Source organism: Caretta caretta, chromosome 3, assembly GCF_965140235.1.
Source record: "Caretta caretta isolate rCarCar2 chromosome 3, rCarCar1.hap1, whole genome shotgun sequence".
Classification (NCBI taxonomy): Eukaryota; Metazoa; Chordata; order Testudines; family Cheloniidae; genus Caretta; species Caretta caretta.
Window position 1 is genome coordinate 1,725,500 of NC_134208.1, and position 16,285 is coordinate 1,741,784.

The 16,285-nt window shown below is 53.1% G+C and overlaps 1 protein-coding gene across 2 annotated transcripts in view; it reads right to left on the bottom strand.

Moving 5' to 3' along the window:
* Window positions 1-16,285, bottom strand: part of MAPRE3 (microtubule associated protein RP/EB family member 3) — a 76,675-nt gene that overhangs the window by 49,928 nt on the left and 10,462 nt on the right. Inside the window, exon 1 of one of the 2 annotated variants that reach the window (XM_048846123.2) lies at window positions 7,642-7,960. The exons of the other annotated variant lie outside the window; for it this stretch is intronic. The gene's annotated coding sequence lies outside the window, so the exon portion shown is untranslated. Of the gene's footprint in view, window positions 1-7,641; window positions 7,961-16,285 lie in introns of those variants that run through there. 2 annotated transcript variants of the gene reach the window in all.

Genomic DNA, 16,285 nt, shown 5'->3' on the forward strand with positions numbered 1-16,285 from the left:
GTGCTCTGGGGCAAGGCCCAGGTCTTGCCTCCTGCGTGTACATCGCCAACAGGGCCCAGTCCTGGCGGGGGACTTCGGAAAGGTGCTGCAAACCAAAGGACCTCTGCACCGGGTGTTAGCTGGTGGGGGAGGAGAGGGGTGCAGGAGTGCCTAGGTATTAGCCAGTACGGGGAGCGGTGGGGAGTCCAGGCCCCGGGAATTAGCCGGTGAGGGCTCTGTGAGACCCCAGGTTTGTGACCAAGCGACGAAGGGGCACTGAAGCACTGTTCTGGAGCCCTGGAGCCCAGATCCCACCTAAATACCAGCCATAGCTCATGGCACATTCATTTCAGGGGAGGGCACAGCACATTTCCCTTCCATTTCCACAGGACAGCAGTTCCCAGGCTGGGGGCTCCAGGCTCCCTCCCCCAGTCACTGCGTGGGGCCTGCAGGGTGAGACGCTTGCGCCAGGCCTCGCTCTAGCCAGCGCAGGTCCCGGTTTATCCTCACAGTTGCTCACTGCACTCAGGAACACACCAAACGGAAACTGGTGAAGCAGCCAGCGGGTGGTCTGAGGGGAACAGCTCCCCGGGGGGAACCAGCCTCTGCAGACGCTAGAGCAGCAGGCCTGCTGCAGCTCAGGCTACGACAGAGGGGAGGCCTGAAAGCTGCAGGGTAGAGGGGACCTACGGTAATTGCTGGATGTGCAGAGCAAGTGCCAGGCACTGGGAGACCCAAGAGGGACCCTGGGCAGAGAGCAGAGCACGGCGAAAGCCTGGTAGCCATCTTCCCCACTCAGACCCCAAGGGGAAGGGGTCTTTGTCACGGAGTCCCTGGGCGATGCTCTGGAACTGCTCCATGAAGCCAGTCAGGACTCTGGGGCAGTCGCCTTTCTGTGAGCAGCCTGTCTTCAGGACACGCAGCTCACACAGCTTCCACCTTCCTGGGTCTGACCTCGGAGCATTCAGCATCCTCTGCCCCTCCGTGCGCTTCCCACAGCGAGTCCGCTCAGGCGGGGCTCCTGGGGAAGCCAGAGGGTCCTGCACCCCAACTTCGCAGTCAGACGTGACTCTCAGCCAGCCAGTAAAACAGAAGGTTTATTAGACGACAGGAACATGGTCTAAAACAGAGCTTGCAGGTGCAGAGAACGGGACCCCTCAGCTGGGTCCATTTTGGGGGGCAGTGAGCCAGACAACCACGTCTGCACTTCACTCCATGTCCCAGCCAGCCCCAAACTGAAAACCCCCTCCAGCCCCTCCTCCTCTGGGCTTTGTTCCTTTCCCGGGCCAGGTGGTCACCTGATTCCTTTGTTCTCCAACCCTTCAGCTCTCACCTTGCAGGGGGGGAAGGGCCCAGGCCATCAGTTGCCAGGAAACAGGGTGTCGGCCATTCTCTGTGTCCAGACTCCTGCACACACATGCCCTCTAGGGCACTGCAATGATCATACACCCTTACTCCACCCCCTAGATACTTAAGAACTGCCTAGGGGAAACTGAGGCACCCCCACACTATTCAGAGGAAACATTAAGAACAGTCCCACTTCGTCACATCTCTCCCCCCTTCGAGATCGAACTGAGCGGGGTCACTTTAGCAGGTGACCTGGGGAAGTTCGAAGCCACCAACGTTCCCATGGATGCCCCAGCATCTCTCCCATTCCTTGGTAGGAGTTACACCAGGCCCTTCCAGTTTCACGCCCTCCCTTAGGTCAGGGGTGGTCGATAGCACTCGCAGGCCGCATGTGGGAAGGTTTATGCAGCCCATGCCCTTTGGCCACCCCAAGAATGTCTCCCCATTGACCATCACCTTCTGCTCCCACTGGAGGTCCGGGGGGCCTGGCCCCAGGAAACTCCACACAGACATATAGGTTGGGGTCAGGAGTGGGAGCCTGTCCACATCCCCAACCATCTGGCTGACGGAGTCTGTGGCCTTGGGACCCAGCAAGGGAGCTAGACACCGGGGCTTTTCCGCAGGGTCCCCTTGGTTCAAATCGCCAGCCTGCTCAAAGGCAGTGAGGTGGGCATCCACACACCCCCCCCCTCCTTAACCAGGGGCAGCAATTTAGTCTCGAGGTTCCCTGCGGAACTGGCCCCCCGGGATCTATCCCCACTCACCCCGGGGAGGTCCCCTAGGCCTCTCCGCTCCCCCACCGCCAGTTCATGCTGCTGCTGCTTCTGCAGCTCTTTCTCGGGCTCTCGCTGTCTCCCACGGTCCTCTTGCTCTCTCAGACTCAGCTCCAATCCCGTCCGTCTTGATCCCCCGATGGGGAACCCGATCGTGAAGACCCTCGTGAAGACCCTCGTCTGGTCGGGGACAGGAGTCTTGGCGATGCCTGGCTCCCGCTTCAGCTGCTCCCAGATCCTGCTATAGCCCCAGTTGGGGTCAGGAATCTGTTCCTTAGAGCGGTCATCCTCCTCCAGCTGCACGATTAACTCTGCTTTGGTGAACTTTCCAATGCTCAACCCTCTCTTTTTGCACAGGGTGACAATGTCCTTCTTAAGGAGACGGTGACAGGCCATCACTCCACTCCTCCCAAGTTGTTGTGGACTCACAGGCCCATGTGTTCTCAGCTCCCCACGGTTTCTAGGGAGAACCCCTAGTGTGCCAGCCCTTCTCGAGGTCACCACCTCTTTGCCAGGGTCGAGCTGCAGACTCCTCCGCCCCTGAGACTGCTCACTGCAGTCCCCAGGGGGACCCCATTACTGCACAGTACTTCTCGCTGGTCACACACTCCCAGGGGTTAACCGCCCCCCGAAACCACTCCTTTCTGAGCCTTCAGCAGGCCTGGTCCTCGGCAATCCCCCTTCGTGTTACTGCTCCCCAGTCACTTACTGCAGGAAGCGCCATCCACGGGGTGCAGTACATCCCACCGCTGCCACCAGTTGTCACGGAGTCCCTGGGCGATGCTCTGGAACTGCTCCCCATGAAGCCAGTCAGGACTCTGGGGCAGTCGCCTTTCTGTGAGCAGCCTGTCTTCAGGACACGCAGCTCACACAGCTTCCACCTTCCTGGGTCTGACCTCGGAGCATTCAGCATCCTCTGCCCCTCCGTGCGCTTCCCACAGCGAGTCCGCTCAGGCGGGGCTCCTGGGGAAGCCAGAGGGTCCTGCACCCCAACTTCGCAGTCAGACGTGACTCTCAGCCAGCCAGTAACACAGAAGGTTTATTAGACGACAGGAACATGGTCTAACACAGAGCTTGCAGGTGCAGAGAACGGGACCCCTCAGCTGGGTCCATTTTGGGGGGCAGTGAGCCAGACAACCACGTCTGCACTTCACTCCATGTCCCAGCCAGCCCCAAACTGAAAACCCCCTCCAGCCCCTCCTCCTCTGGGCTTTGTTCCTTTCCCGGGCCAGGTGGTCACCTGATTCCTTTGTTCTCCAACCCTTCAGCTCTCACCTTGCAGGGGGGGAAGGGCCCAGGCCATCAGTTGCCAGGAAACAGGGTGTCGGCCATTCTCTGTGTCCAGACTCCTGCACACACATGCCCTCTAGGGCACTGCAATGATCATACACCCTTACTCCACCCCCTAGATACTTAAGAACTGCCTAGGGGAAACTGAGGCACCCCCACACTATTCAGAGGAAACATTAAGAACAGTCCCACTTCGTCACAGTCTTCAAGTTCCCAGAGAGGGCAGGATGGAGCTCCTGGCGGCTGCAGAGTGAGGGGCACAGAGATCCTGTGATCCCAGGGCAGGCCTCCTCCAACGGGCACCACTGTTCCTGTTTCTGGGGGCAGGTGGCTGGAGAGCAGAGCTCAAAGCACACAGGCTACTCTCTGCCCGCAGATCTCATCTCATTCGGGTGTAATGGGAGCGGATAAAGAGAACAGTTGAGGGGAAAGTGAGGCATGGGGATCTGCAGCCTCTGTCTGTGGTTTCTTAGCACCAGGAAAAGGATAAGACAGAAGTATGGGGGCGAGGGGGAATCTCACCACCGCTAAGCCAGAGCTCACAGGGTAGCATAGCAGCTCACTTTAGTTAGGCATCTCTACCTGTATTAGAAATCAGGGCCTCGGGGTGCTGGGCTCCGCACAGACACAGGACGTCTCCAGTGTACTGTCTGCATCCAGACAGTGTGCTCCACGCTCCAGCGCCGAGACCTCTATGCGAGACCGAGCATCTCTGCGGGACCCCGCTACCCAAGAAGCATCGCCAACTACCTCGCCACCGCAGGGCTGGGGACATCAGCTCCGCCCCGGTGGTCTCAGCAGTAGGGTATCTGGGTCCGCACTGCAGGGAAGGACAGTCAGGGAGGCTGGATCTCCTTGGTTTTGCTAAGCAAGGGGTGGATTAAGACTGACCTAGAGATCCCTCCAATACCCCCGACAGTTCCCAGGCAGGTCAGGCACAGATTACATTCTCCGAAACAGGACTCAGTTAACGTAGGTCACTTTGCCCACCACTAAATGCAGCCACCGCAGGGCTGGTATGAGGCAGCTGTTTACCAGCTGCACAGCAAGTAAATACCATAGCAAAGGAAAGGAGGCCAGAAGCTGCGGGAGACACAATTGCCTGAAGAGGAGTCTGGGAAGGACACCAGGGTTCATTCTCCTGTACTCTGATGAAGAGCTCATGGGATCTCTAACTACCACAAGCCAAGAGGACACTGATTCTACAGACAGCGCCCTCCCTAGTCCAAATGCCCGGCCCCATGCCAGGGCAGTGTTCAGTAGGACACCTCCTCAGAACACTGCCCGGTGAACAATGCCACAGCACAGTGCACACAGGGCTGTCTCCCGGGCGCCCCGCTGGCATTCGCCATCACGCACCCCCACCTCCACCACCCTGCACCGCTGCCGGGGCTCCGTCCCCACCACCGGTGGGGTACATTTGTAATTGTTTACGTGGAAGAGGGTGACTAGGAGAGAGGGCTTAGGCACTGTTAGCTGCCAAAGCAGCTGGGAAAGACGTGTGCCCCTCTGTCCCACCAGCTCGCCCCACACCATCGGGATCCACACCCCAGTTTCGGAGCCACTGGCTTGGAAGTCACTTCTCCAAGTAAAACCCAACCCAACCCAACCCTGTGTCACACAGGGGGCCAGAGCAGCTGACCACAACAGGCCCTTTTGGCCACGGGAGCTACGACTCCCTGTTAGGCTGAGAGATGCAGCAAGCTCAGTTTGCAGCCTCTGCTCAGGCCCAGCTGCTCGGACGATGGATCAGGCCCCGGGGGCTGTACTGCAGATCCCCGTCTGTCTTGCTTCTGCATACCCTTGCCGTAGGCCACCCCAGAAAACCACAGCCCTAGGGTGCATTCCATCCTCCCAGCGACGGAGCCCTGCTGTATATTAAGCTGTCTGCTGCGTCTACTACCACTGGTCTTTTGCAAGCACAGATCATTCCTTTCTGCGGCACTTCACTGCAATCAGACAAAAGAAGAGATGCCTGGACACAGCAGCACATGGCTCAGCAAGGGCAGCTCGGGGCTCCTTCACATGCGAGTGACACCACCGATCCCTCCCCTCCCCAGCACAGAGCCAGCAGATCTGTCTCCATCCATCCACTCTACAACTCTGCTGTTCCAGTTTACCCAGCCGACAGCCGCTGTCCTGCCAAGGCTGTGTGCAGTGGGTGACGACTAGGAGAAGCTTCAGAGCGAGCGAGGGCGTTGTAAGTGTGTGAAAAAACCACCACCAACTGGCCCAGCTCCAGGGTTTAACTAATAGAGGAGGACACCTGCTGAGTCAGGCACACCACAGAGGGAGGAGCACTGCAGCAGGGCCAAAGACCCGGAATTAGTAGGCAAAGCCTGTGAAGGTGGACCCACTCCCAGCAGCAGGGGCAGCCAGTCACATCCCCTCTGCTCAAAGCTCCTTTTGTGCACAGGCTGAGAGCAACCACCTGTCCTGCCTGGCCCAGGGAGGATGGAGCCAGTGGTTTCCACCACCTACAAGTGCTGCCCTAATGAGCCTTTGCCTTCCCTGAATCCTGGGGTCAAACTGCAGCCAGAGGAGTTCCACAAATGGGCTCCCCACATACAGAGACTACAATTCCCAGCATGCAGGGTTCCCTCTTGATCTCTGCAGCCTCCACTAAGATCAGAGAGGAGCACTGTGCTGTGTGTCTACAGATACTACAGGGGAGGGTGGGAGCAGTCTGCTCCTCTGTACGCAAGCGAGGCTCAGCTCTTAGATTCCCATGGGGCCCATGGCGGGCACTCTGCCCCTAAACGTACTCAGCTACAGTGTACCAGAGACATCCCAAGTGCCCCTGCACTATGCACAACAGTTACAAGTAAAACACAGAAGAAAAATGACCTGTTTGACAAATCCCTTCCTGTGACCGACTGGCTGAGATGCAGATCCAGCACACTGGTCATAAGGAAGGGAACAGCTGCCCAGGGGATTACAGAACACGTGCTGCCAAATATCCGGGAAGGGGAGACAGACAGGCCTGTGGGCTGCTGCAGTATGAAGGAAGATTTGCTCTCAGCAGGGGGAAAACAGGGAATCATGCCTCTTTGCAGAGCCAGGGTGAGAAATATGGCGCCACACTATTGCTTCAGATGGCCAGACCCCAGTTCCCATGTCTGAATCCCCAGGGTGGGACAGATATTTATTCCTTTCGTGCAGTCATGACTTAACCAAGCCCCACAATCTTCTGCTGACCCACTGACCCGGCATGAGTTCACGACATGCTCTCCTTATCACCCTCAGCCCACAGTGAGCAAGCCCAGAGAACAGGGGCTGGGGCTCGTTAATTTCCACAATCCTTCCCTGGTTTAACCAGATGGCAGATTCCAGTTTCCTGTCCCGACTCCTGATCCATCTAACCCTCGGGCAGGAGCACAGACTATTCAGAGGTTTATTTTTGGCAGTTCCAGGGGGATGTTACAAAGTCCCCAAAGAAGCCATCAATCCAGAGAGGTAGGTGATCTTGAGAAGGATGGGAACTGGTCAGGTCTAAGCATGGGCAAGGGAATCTCTGCACTCACATGATGGGTGTCCTAGACTAAGGCCCTTCTGCTTCTACATCTTCTTCACAGCCAGCCAGTCTAGCTTCCCTTTCTGGACTTCTCTGGGCTATTGGAAAAGGGGTGCCAATTCCAAAGCAGATAAAAGCAGCTGCCAAATCCAGGAGATTTGTTTCAAAGGTGCCCCCAGCAACCTAGGGATCTGCCAATGCACCCAAAGCATCCCACTTGGCTGGCTAGGAGCAAGCCAACAGCATCCATCCTAGAGAAACGACAGGGTTGTAAATTAAACTTGAACACCAACATAAACTCACAAGGAAGGCACTTTACACCACCCAATTGCGACGAGCTGTCGAAGGCCATGCTCAGCCAGCTAGAGCAGCCAAGCCAGCGCTGGGAAAACTGTGTGTTCACCTAGCCCATCCCAGGGCAGGCCTGGGTCACGTGCTACAGTCTGTCCTCTAGGGCTCTGGCCAGGCCAGTCTCAAATGGACTGAGCCACCAGTCTCTACCACTGATTCCACTGATCATTCACTCTGAACATTGTCCTTGATATTCAGCCTAGGATTCTCTGTGGAAGTTACATCCTCAAGCACATCCCCCCACGCTCCACCGGTGTCTGCCAACCTACAGTTCTCCCCAAAGATGCCTTACCAAGGTCCCCCGCCACACCCCTCTCCATGAAGCAGCCCACGGCTCCACCTCCATGTCTCCCAGGCACCTGGTTCTCCTCCACGTACGGTACCTACCCCAAAGGTGGATGCAGCTTGTCTCGCCTCCTGTGCTCGAAGGGCTAGGATGGGAATCAGGGAGCAGGCTGAGCTATTAGCAATTCGGAACGGAGCTCAATGCGTGCTCCGTCTTCTCCACGGTAGGACAGCACAGGCTGCTCGCATGCTGGAACACAACCAGAACACCAAAGAAACCTGCATTTCCAGGCACGGCCCATGCACCATTCATCAGACAAGCAGGGAGTAATTAGGTCTCTGTGCATATACACTGATAACAGAGTGCGCTGATTGGCTCACGAAGACTGTAAGCTACATAACAGAGATTACAGACGCACAGGTCGGAGCTTATTACCCAAGACAATGTTCTAACCCCACGCCGAGGATGCTGTCACTCACCCGGTGCAGAAGACGCCTTTGCTACACCCACTTTGCGTAACGCTGTAATAATCCCACCCCTCTGGTGTGCTCAGACCTGCCTGTTTTGAACACAAACAGTTAGCTGCAGGATGCAAGGAGAATCCAACAGGGACATTCCGGCTAATCACAGCCATTCAGTCTGATCTGCTCGGCTGCTATGAGAACTTGTGTACAAGCAGAAGACAAGCACCTCTCAAACCTCTCACCGTGGTTCCTCACACACCCTCAACACGCATGATTTACTCAAGGGGTAGTCAAAATCCTGCCGCCAGCCCTCTGGTTGCTGCCCACTGAGACTACAGGTCCAGGAAAGCCATGCTCCATCTCGAGCCAAGCAGCCTCCACCTGGCTCATGATGGAGCAGGCATGCTGGGATTTGTAGTGGCAGCCGGTCACCCCTCCTTATTAAAGGTGAGCGGCTCTCAGCAGCTCCATTCCGTGTCCAAGTGCAGTCCCTGATGTCTGCCCCGCACGGCTCCCAGCTGCAGAGCTTAGGCAGCCCGTCTCCTCCAACTCAGCAGTCCCACATTCACATGCCAGTATAGCAAGGCTCCCTGCAGCTAACAGCCACCAAAGGATCGGCTGCCTTAATGCCTAGGCCCCCAGAAAGGGAAGGAAGGATAGCACGGTTAATGACCAATCATCGCTGGACATTTCCGCCCACGGACAACACAGGGCAGAGTGCATAACACATGCAGAGCCCTCCTCCGACAGCCATCCCCACAGGGCCCTCTGCAAATACCAGAGCAGTTCAACCCCTCCCAAAGCAGAGCAGGAAACCCAGAACACCAGCCTCTATCCTTGCACTTAAGTCTCATTAGCTGGGCGGGGCCTACTGATGTTCCCAAACCTCACCCCTAGCCTCCCAGAGACTCAGAGAATGCCCTGTTTATTCCAGAGCCTGAAAAGCACCCATCCCCCTCTGCCTTACTGCTCCTGCCCAGAGAGCTGACTGCTTAACTCAGACAGAAACCCCACCTAGGACACTGACACCAGAGCCCCACAAGGTCCCTGGGGCAGCAGGCTCGCCCAGCAGGGAGACGCCACATTACTAGCAAAAACAGAAAGGCGTGTCATTCATAGGATGATCAGGGCCCTATTTATTGTGCTAGGTGCTGTACGTAGTCACATTTATAAAACGTACAGTGATCCATGGACGTAAGAGCTGAGGCTTATTACAGGACAATGAGACAGAAATGTGACCCCATTACTGGAACAAAGCACTGTTCGTAATAGTCTTGTGGCCTGGTATCCTTTGCTCAGTTCTACCACCTATGCTGACCAGTATGCTGGCTGTCGTCTGGATGGCTCTCTCCACCCCAGAGGTGGCTGCATTTCTGAGGACCTGTAGGAGTATAAATCTAAGTGCTCTGAAGCGCTTCAGGATAAAATAAAATATTCCTTTATCAGCCATGAGCTGCAGTTTTCTTTCATACATTCGGTGCCTAGTTTCAAATTCATCATTGCTATTCTGCACCAATGACCTGCTTGAATTCTATGAAACAAAATCCGCCAGCGCCCATCCTAGAGAGTGTACAGCCAGGGCCCCAGCCCTGCAAAGGACTTCTTCACTAGGGGATCGAGCACAGGATCAGCATATAAGAAATGGACACACAGAGGATGGGATGGACCTGGGAAATCCAGAGGGGTGGGGATAATTTGGAGGGGGTCTCTCTCTCTGGTTACAGGTGGAGCGGGTGGTGACACCTGGAGATCAGTTTCCCAAGGACTACACAATCCACAGAGCTTCTTTCAGTAGCTTATACCTTTGTCAAACGGTGACCTTTCCAGATTACATTTTCCGCCTTGGGTCTCAGTTGAGCACAATATTTGTTTTGAAAATCTGAAAAGAAACTTACACCACTTCCAAGCAGGAAGAGACTGATATACATACACTCACCATTACGTTAAAAACACTGCCAACTTAAAAACCAACCCAGCTGCAGCCATCAGCAGGCAGCGAGAGGAACCTGCAGTTTGCTACAGAGACGCCATTGACTGGCCGCCCAAAGAGAGACTTGAGTTTAGGCAGATTACAGAGGGTTAAAATGCACTTTGCACAGGCAGTCACTGCTTTGTGTGATGGCAATGGGTTCCCCAGCGTGCCACTGGCACGGCGTACATGCAAGTATGAGACAGAGGACGCAGCGCTGTTGTAGCCGGGTCTGTCCTAGGATATTAGACAGACAAGGGGGGGGAGGGAATATCTTTTATTGGACCAACAGCTGTTGATAAGAGAGACAAGCTTTCGAGCTAACACAGAGCTCTTCCTCAGGTCTGGGAAAGGTGCTTCTTGTGACACTCTGACCTCATCCATCTTGTCTCCATGAAATCAGGTGGAATTTTTCATTCCTTGCGCAATCCCTCTCAGTGCCCTTTTGGTAGTGTGCACGGGTGAGGCACTTCTCCGCACATCCACATGTGTGCAACAGGAGCTGAGGCTCAGTGTGCAATCAGGCAGGCCAGAGGGACAGCCCAACATCCACACAGAGCAGGGCCTTGGTTTAATGTTGCCTTCAAAATCTCACACACAATAAAACACAATACGCTCCAACTGATCTTCCTCTGGAGGAATGAAAGGCAGGAAGTCCACGCATTTCAAACCCAGCATCCCTCCACAGATCCCAAAGTCCCCGGAAACAGCTCTCAGCTGCCAAGAAATCAGTATCAGAGGCTGACACAGAAACTGTCTCATGAACCAGAATCTGCCACTTCGGGAACAACACGTTTCACAAAACTCCAGGGTCTGGGCCAGATCCAGCCGCGCACGGGCAGGGCTGGATAGACTTTGTTACCTGCCGCCAGAGAAAGCACTGCATGGGGCTCGACAAGGGTGCGCCTTCAACAAAAGCGCAGGGAGTGGGAGCCAGTAAAAACAAATCAGGACAACGAATCTGGATTCTGCCCAGCACAGTGGAAGAGCTTCAAGGTGGGATGAATCTGGGGCTTAAATTGGTGACAAGCTTGCTCTGCCGATGTAAAAGGTACAACAGAAAAAGCAATTCAGTTATTTCTGGCCTGCCATCCAGCCAGCACTTAGGATCATATCCGCGTCCCTCACAAGACAAACACATCCCGTAATGGCCCTGCCTAGCATTATTCCACATGGCTGGGATTTTTCCCTGGAACATGGAACGGGATAATCTTGCTTAAGTAACCTTAATACACACTCCACTTTAAGGAGATGGATCCATTTCTGGGAAAAGCACACAGACTGGCAGGCTGCAATGAAAGCTAGCCCAGCCCAGTGTCCTTCTCTGCCACCCATGAAAGCAGACACAGATGGTTACTCGTATAAGCACCAACATTCCCTATAAAGGCAATATTCCCCATTTATCTCTGTGTCTGAAACTGACAAATGTACCCAAACCCATTACAATCCCGTTTCCACACGCTCCCCTTACCAGAGTCGGAAAAACCAACACAGGAAATACGTGTCTCCCCTGACTCGTAGCTCTATTTGACTGAAGCCTGTAAAAAGATCCAAGGTCAAAGGCAGTGTGACTGGGTGTAGACCGCAGGGTCACGTGCATCTGTAATATTTTAGAGAACAGGCTATAAAACATTTTTCAATAGCACCCACTACTTGGCTTCAAGTTAATTCTCAGCCTCCAAGAGACAGCTTGAGGCCTGTATGTAGCACACACGGCTACCTCAGCACTAGGCACGCTGCTCGCATTTAACGAAAGACAACTAAACAGTCTGCACCAATCCCAAACGAGAGCGTTTGTAAAACAAGCTGTGTGCGAACTCTCCCGATACAAGGATCAGAGATGTGCAGCAGCCCTTCCCTTCCCCAACGCTATGGTGATGCTTGGACCATTACTGAAGGCTTCCCCTGCAACAGTCACTGCAGGCTTTTTTTAAAAAGTTCAGGATGTTTTAAAAAATCTGCTATTACACCCCTGGATGGCACGAGCCGGACGCTGCTCGGGACAGGCAGACTGAGTGCTGTCAGTCACAACACGACCGCAGTCCCTCGGAGGAAGGCCAGATGCATTTACAAGCAAGCCTGTCTCTCACAAGCCCTTTGGGCCCGAGGAGGGTCACAGAATCCCAGCACTAAGGTGTCCATGTCCACCTTGCGGCCTCCTCCCTTGGCCAGCCGCTCAGGGTCCTGGCCCTGGTGAAAGACAGCATGCCCCGGGTGAAGAACCGCAGGTGGCTAGGCTGCTTTCACCACCCCACGCTCCCTGCGGCGCCATTCCCAAGTGCCACGTCCAGTGAGAGCAAACAGCTGCCGACGCCAGTCGGGCATGCTGCACCAGGCAGCTTCTTGCGAAATGAGCCTTCTGGAGCTGGGCTTTGAATCTGCCAAGATCCATCCTCCCCCACACATGCTGTTCTGACCACGTCTCCCCAGTCAGCCTATGTCCTGGCATCCCAGCTCACACCACATTTGGTTCAAGTTTCTCCTCACTTGCAGTGTTCTCCATAGGGCAGCTCTGCCTGCCTCTGCCATCCTCCTGCTGCGGGTGCCTCTGCAGCACTTCTCTCCCGACTGCTCACTTTGTCTCCTCCAGAACCCATACCTGCCTTCATGCAGCCCCATTCATTGGCACAGTAGCCACCCCAGCTCCCCCTTCACACCCCGCAAAATCAGTGTTTTTGCTAGAGCTTGGCTCTGTCTTCCATTAATGTGGTGCCCAGAACAGAGCACCATGTCCCAGGCGGGGTCTCAGCCCTGCTATATTTTGGCTTGCTAATCCTACTGGCTGTGCGGCTGGTGCTGCACAAAATAGAGCGGGTGACAATCCCTGCCCCCAAGAGCTCACAGACAAAACAATCGTGACCAGAGGCTGGGGCCAGGGGTTGGAGGACGAGTGTGACAACAGCTCTTATTGAGGGCACACACCACGGAAGAAGTGACTCTCACAAGTGGTTTGAAGCAAGAAAGGTTTCAGAGTAGCAGCTGTGTTAGTCTGTATTCGCAAAAAGAACAGGAGGACTTGTACCACCTTAGAGACTAACCAATTTATTTGAGCATAAGCTTTCATGAGCTACAGTTCACTTCATCGGATGCATACAGTGGAAAATACAGTGGGGAGATTTATATACATAGAGAACATGAAACAATAGATGTTACCATACACACTGTAACGAGAGTGATCACTTAAGGTGAGCTATTACCAGCAGGAGAGCGGGGGGAGTGGGGGAGTAAGGGGGTGGAGAAACCTTTTGTAGTGATAATCAAGGTGGGCCATTTCCAGCAGTTGACAAGAACGCCTGAGGAACAGTGGGGGTTGCGGGGGGGGGGGGGGGAATAAGCATGGGGAAATACTTTTACTTTGTGTAATGACACATCCAGTCTTATTCAAGCCTAAGTTAATTGTATCCAGTTTGCAAATTAATTCCAATTCAGCAGTCTCTTGTTGGAGTCTGTTTTTGAAGTTTTTTTATTGAAAAATTGCCACTTTTAGGTCTGTAATCGAGTGACCAAAGGGACTGAAGTGTTCTCCGACTGGTTTTTGAATGTTATAATTCTTGACGTCTGATTTGTGTCCATTTATTCTTTTACGTAGAGACTGTCCGGTTTGGCCAATGTACATGGCAGAGGGGCATTGCTGGCCCATGATGGCATCTATCACATTGGTAGATGTGCAGGTGAACGAGCCTCTGATCGTGTGGTTGATGTGATTAGGCCCTATGATGGTGTCCCCTGAATAGATCTGTGGACACAGTTGCCAACGGGCTTTGTTGCAAGGATAGGTTCCTGGGTTAGTGTTTTTGTTGTGTGGTGTGTGGTTGCTGGTGAGTATTCGCTTCAGGTTGGGGGGCTGTCTGTAAGTGAGGACTGGCCTGTCTCCCAAGATCTGTGAGAGTGATGGGTCATCCTTCAGGATAGGTTGTAGATCCTTGATGATGCGTTGGAGAGGTTTTAGTTGGGGGGCTGAAGGTGACGGCTAGTGGCGTTCTGTTATTATCTTTGTTGGGCCTGTCCTGTAGTAGGTGACTTCTGGGTACTCTCCTGGCTCTGTCAATCTGTTTCTTCACTTCAGCAGGTGGGTACTGTAGTTGTAAGAATGCTTGATAGAGATCTTGTAGGTGTCTGTCTCTGTCTGAGGGGTTGGAGCAAATGCGGTTGTATCGTAGAGCTTGGCTGTAGACAATGGATCCTGTGGTGTGGTCTGGGTGAAAGCTGGAGGCATGAAGGTAGGAATAGCGGTCAGTAGGTTTCCGGTATAGGGTGGTGTTTATGTGACCATCGCTTATTAGCACTGTAGTGTCCAGGAAGTGGATCTCTTGTGTGGACTGGTCCAGGCTGAGGTTGATGGTGGGATTATCGCTTGACTATCACTACAAAAGGTTCCCCCCCCCCACTCTCCTGCTGGTAATAGCTCATCTTAAGTGATCACTCTCGTTACAGTGTGTATGGTAACACCCATTATTTCATGTTCTCTATGTATATAAATCTCTTCACTGTATTTTCCACTGAATGCATCCGATGAAGTGAGCTGTAGCTCACGATAGCTTATGCTCAAATAAATTTGTTAGTCTCTAAGGTGCCACTGGTACTCCTTTTCTTGAAGCAGGAAAGGGTGTTTGGCTTACACCCTCTCCGAGCTCAGGAATAAGGAATGGGAGGAAGACACACAGAGCAGTGAGGGAGGCAGGGGAATACTGAGCAAGGGTGGGGAGAGACTCCGGCTCCTGCCACAGTCCCAGAGTAGATGATCTGGGAAACTGATCACCAACAAAACCATTAGGGGGTGACATTTAAATGGGCTTCAGGAACCTCACGGACGTGAATCGGCAAATCCCCACCTCCACAAAGCTACCTGAAAAGGAAAACACGGGGGAGTGTTCACAATGTACACACGTGACCTGAAAGTCCAAGCCCCTCTTTCCCTCAAAATAATCTTCTTTGGTTTTTTTAAAAGGTGTAGCTCTCAGCACCTACCCTCCAGTGTGCTGGTCAGCCAGTATACCTGGGACATGCCCAGAGCCTGGAATCTGAGCAGCGGAAAGGAGAAGAGATTTAGTCAGACTGTTTTCTTGTTTGTTTTTGTTAACACCTATTTAACTCAAACTCCTGCCAAATGCATGGGAGAGAAGAGCATTTTGTTAAAGATTCAATACACCCACTCCTCCGATTGCGGGCTCAGACAGATGACAAGACTTGGTATTTCTAGATCAAAGCCAAGCACAATTAAATGTTCAGACCTGCAGGGACTTGCTGGATCAGTAAAGCATCAAGCCCCAGCTCACCATGAGATGGGGAGAAGGAAGAACCGAGACCCGAGACACAGGCAGGAGCAGCACTGTGCAAAGCCTGCCACGTGTGATGCTATTTTTACATAGTCACTTCTCTGCCCATGAGCACCTTGAAGGAAAGCAGCACTCTAGACACAAAGGAAATTAAGGAACACCAGGAAAAGCAAATGTCGAAGCATGTCAAGAGCAGAGGGAATTTGCAAAGGTCACTTTCGCTTTTCAAAGCAAAGATGGATTTTCCCAGACCTGCTGCGGAGGCCATCAGGGAAAGATGTCCAAAGGTCTCAACAATCTCTTCTCACTCCCAGCATTCTATTCTGAAACTGACCACAAAAGCTTCCTCACCAGAAATGCTTGCAAGGCAAAGCTAGAATTTAGCTTCCATGGCATTTTAATTGTTGAACTGCTGAATGTTGTTTAATTAATGACCAATTGTGAAACAATGCTTGGATATGTTTTTATTCAGAGAATCACTGCACAGTCCTGACCTCTTTCCACAAGAGTCTCTGGAGGTTATTGGCCCAACTCCTAATGAAGATCCCCAATTAGACAAAGACGACAAAACAACTGCAAATACCTCCTGTATAATAAAAGCAAATGTCAAAAATGTTACACACGCAGTTTTAAACAAACAGAGTCTAGCCAAAAAAAAAGCAGGAGGAGAATTAAATCAGTCACAACGTTGGACTTGTTTAGTCAGTGTTAAAGGCAAAACAGCAAGGACTGCTGCCAAAACCTCATTATCAACTTTTCATCCTGGTTGTTACTTGCTCTGAATGATTTTCCACCAGAATCTGGGCAATCAGTGAGTGGATAACCTGTGGCAATTAACCAAGGAAAAAGCCTAAAGACCATGCCAACATTTCCCCCCCAAACATAACTAAACAGTACAGATTACAGCCGAGCAAGATAGTACTTCGGGAGGTTTGCTTATGCATGTATGAGCGGGAATCAGTTTCATATTTCAGCCCTAACCCTGCTTGCTGTAGCACGCCAACAAACTCACTCCAAAAAAAGAACAGGAGGACTT